The sequence below is a fragment of the Arachis hypogaea genome, chromosome 10 (assembly GCF_003086295.3).
Source record: "Arachis hypogaea cultivar Tifrunner chromosome 10, arahy.Tifrunner.gnm2.J5K5, whole genome shotgun sequence".
NCBI lineage: Eukaryota > Viridiplantae > Streptophyta > Magnoliopsida > Fabales > Fabaceae > Arachis > Arachis hypogaea.
Genome location: NC_092045.1, coordinates 38,163,049 through 38,167,075, shown reverse-complemented (window position 1 = coordinate 38,167,075; position 4,027 = coordinate 38,163,049). Strand labels below are relative to the sequence as shown.

At 43.9% G+C, this 4,027-nt stretch overlaps 1 non-coding gene across 1 annotated transcript; it reads right to left on the bottom strand.

Moving 5' to 3' along the window:
* Window positions 1–272: 272 nt before the first annotated feature.
* LOC112719027 (small nucleolar RNA R71) lies at window positions 273–380 on the bottom strand. Its single transcript, XR_003161349.1, has one exon. It is a non-coding gene; the product is annotated as a small nucleolar RNA R71 (small nucleolar RNA).
* Between the last annotated feature and the right edge of the window lie 3,647 nt (window positions 381–4,027).

Below are 4,027 nucleotides of genomic sequence, written 5' to 3'. Positions count from 1 at the left end.
CTCAATTAGTTTCTCTAATGCAACAGAATTGCAAGTTCCATGGACTTCCATTAGAAGATCCTCATCAGGTTTTAGCTGAGTTCTTGCAAATCTGTGACACAGTCAAGACTAATGGGGTTGACCCTGAGGTCTACAGACTGATGCTATTCCCTTTTGCTGTAAGAGACAGAGCTAGAACATGGTTGGATTCTCAACCTAAAGAAAGCCTGGACTCTTGGGAAAAGCTAGTCAATGCCTTCTTGGCAAAGTTCTTTCCACCTCAAAAATTGAGTAAGCTTAGAGTGGAAGTCCAAACCTTCAGACAGAAGGAAGGAGAATCCCTCTATGAAGCTTGGGAAAGGTACAAACAATTGATCAGAAAGTGTCCCACTGATATGCTTTCTGAATGGAGCATCATAGGTATTTTCTATGATGGTCTCTCTGAACTGTCCAAGATGTCTTTGGATAGCTCTTCTGGAGGATCTCTTCATCTGAAGAAGACGCCTACTGAAGCTCAAGAACTGATTGAAATGGTTGCAAATAATCAATTCATGTACACTTCTGAAAGAAATCCTGTGAACAATGGGACTAGTCAGAAGAAAGGAGTTCTTGAGATTGACACTCTGAATGCCATTTTGGCTCAGAACAAAATATTGACCCAACAAGTCAATATGATTTCTCAAGGTCTGTCTGGAATGCAAAATGCACCAAGCAGTACTAAGGAGGCTTCATCTGAGGAAGAAGCTTATGATCTTGAGAATCCTTCAATGGAAGAGGTGAATTACATGGGAGAACCCTATGGAAACACTTACAATCCTTCATGGAGGAATCATCCAAATCTCTCATGGAAGGATCAACAGAGACCTCAACAAGGTTTCAATAACAATAATGGTGGAAGAAACAGGTTTAGCAATAGCAAACCTTTTCCATCATCTTCTCAGCAACAGACAGAGAGTTCTAAGCAGAATACCTCTGACTTAGCAACCATGGTCTCTGATCTAATCAAAACCACTCAAAGTTTCATGACTGAAACAAGGTCCTCCATCAAAAATTTGGAAGGACAAGTGGGTCAGCTGAGCAAGAAAATTACTGAACTCCCTCCAAGTACTCTCCCAAGCAATACAGAAGAAAATCCAAAAGGAGAGTGCAAAGCCATCAACTTGGCCGAATCCTGGGAGGGAGGAGAGGCAGTAAACGCCACTGAGGAAGGCCTCACTGGGCGTCCACTGGCCTCCAATGAGTTCCCCAATGAGGAACCATGGGAATCTGAGGCTCAAAATGAGACCATAGAGATTCCATTGGACTTACTTCTGCCATTCATGAGCTCTGATGAGTATTCTTCCTCTGAAGAGGATGAGTATGTCACTAAAGAGCAAGTTGCTAAATACCTTGGAGCAATCATGAAGCTAAATGACAAGTTATTTGGAAATGAGACTTGGGAGGATGAACCTCCTTTGCTCACCAAAGAACTGAATGACTTGTCTAGGCAGAAACTGCCTCAAAAGAGGCAAGATCCTGGGAAGTTTTCTATACCTTGTACCATAGGCACCATGACCTTCAAGAAGGCCATGTGTGACTTAGGGTCAAGTGTAAACCTCATGCCCCTCTCTGTAATGGAGAAATTAGGGATCTTAGAGGTGCAAGCTGCAAAAATCTCACTAGAGATGGCAGACAACTCAAGAAAACAAGCCTATGGACTTGTAGAGGATGTTCTAGTTAAAGTCGAAGACCATTACATCCCTACTGATTTCATAGTCCTAGAGACTGGGAAGAGCATGGATGAATCCATCATCCTTGGCAGACCCTTCCTAGCCACAGCAAAGGCTGTGATTGATGTTGATAGAGGAGAGTTGATCATTCAAGTGAATGAAGAATCCTTGGTGTTTAAGGCCCAAGGATATCCCTCTGTCATCATGGAGAGGAAGCATGAAGAGCTTCTCTCAAAACAAGAGCCAAACAGAGCCCCCACAGTCAAACTCTAAGTTTGGTGTTGGGAGGCCACAACCAAACTCTAAGTTTGGTGTTGAACCCCCACATTCAAACTCTAAGTTTGGTGTTGGGAAGTTCCAACACGGTTCTGAGCATTTCTGAGGCTCCATGAGAGTCCTCTGTCAAGCTAGTGACAATAAAGAAGCGCTTGTTGGGAGGCAACCCAATGTTTTATAATTAATTATTTTCTTTTGTTATTTTATCTTTTTTGTAGGTTGATGATCATGAGAAGTCACAAAATTAACTGAAAAAGCAAAAACAGAATGAAAAACAGGAAGAAAAACAGCACACCCTGGAGGAAGATGCTGCCGGCGTTCAAACGCCAGTAAGCCTAGTAGTTGGGCGTTTAACGCCCAGTCTGGCACCATTCTGGGCGTTTAACGCCAGAAAGGGGCACCAGACTGGCGTTAAACGCCAGAGAAGGGCAAGAACCTGGCGTTAAACGCCAGGAATGGGCACCAGCCCGGCGTTTAACGCCAGAATTGGCTCAAAACGTGAATTTTGATGCCATTTGGTGCAGGGATGACTTTTCCTTGACACCACAGGATCTGTGGACCCCACAGGACCCCACCACCACTCTCTCTCTTCTTCCCCCATTCACCAATCACCTCAACACCTCTTCCCCAAAAACCCTTCACCTATCAAATCCCATCTTTCTCTTCACCACTCACATCCATCCTTCATAAATCCCCACCAACCTCACCCTTCAAATTCAAACCACTTTCCCTCCCAAACCCACCCATAATGGCCGAACCATTACCCCCCATCTCTCCTATAAATACCCTTCTTCAACCCTTCATTTTCACACAACCTAAACACCACCATCTCCCTCTTCCTCATTTCTTCTTCTTCTACTCTCTTCTTTCTTCTTTTGCTCGAGGACGAGCAAACATTTTAAGTTTGGTGTGGTAAAAGCATTGCTTTTTGTTTTTCCATAACCATTTATGGCATCCAAGGCCGGAGAAACCTCTAGAAAGAGGAAAGGGAAGGCAAAAGCTTCCACCTCCGAGTCATGGGAGATGGAAAGATTCATCTCAAGGGTGCATCAAGACCACTTCTATGAAGTTGTGACCTTGAAGAAGGTGATCCCCGAGGTCCCTTTTTCACTCAAAAAGAGTGAATATCCGGAGATCCGACATGAGATTCAAAGAAGAGGTTGGGAAGTTCTTACCAACCCCATTCAACAAGTCGGAATCTTGATGGTTCAAGAGTTCTATGCAAATGCATGGATCACCAAGAACCATGACCAAAGTGTGAACCCGAATCCAAAGAATTATCTTACTATGGTTCGGGGGAAATACTTGGATTTTAGTCCGGAGAGTGTGAGGGTGGCGTTCAACTTGCCTATGATGCAAGGAGATGAACATCCTTACACAAGAAGGGTCAACTTTGATCAAAGGTTGGACCAAGTCCTCACAGTCATATGTGAAGAGGGCGCCCAATGGAAGAGAGATTCAAGAGGAAAGCCGGTTCAACTAAGAAGGCATGACCTCAAGCCCGTGGCTAGAGGATGGTTAGAGTTCATACAACGCTCAATCATTCCCACTAGCAACCGGTCCGAAGTTACCATAGACCGGGCTATCATGATCCATAGCATCATGATTGGAGAAGAAATAGAGGTTCATGAGTTGGAGTTGACATAGAAGGAGACACCCCCATTGAGGAGGACAAGCCCATCACTAAGAAGAGGATGGAGCACACAAGAGATCCCACTCATCATGAAATCCCTGAGATTCCTCAAGGGATGCACTTTCCTCCACAAAACTATTGGGAGCAATTAAATACCTCCCTAGGAGAATTGAGTTCCAACATGGGACAACTAAAGGTGGAGCATCAAGAACACTCCATCATCCTTCATGAGATTAGAGAAGATCAAAAAATCATGAGGGAGGAGCAACAAAGACAAGGAAGAGATATTAGCACTCCATAGGATCTTCAAGAGCAAGAAAGAGCCGCCATCACTAAGGTGGACCCGTTCTTTGATTTCCTTGTTCTTTATTCTTCTGTTTTTTGAATTTTATGCTTATGTTTATCCATGTTTGTGTCTTGTGATCATTAG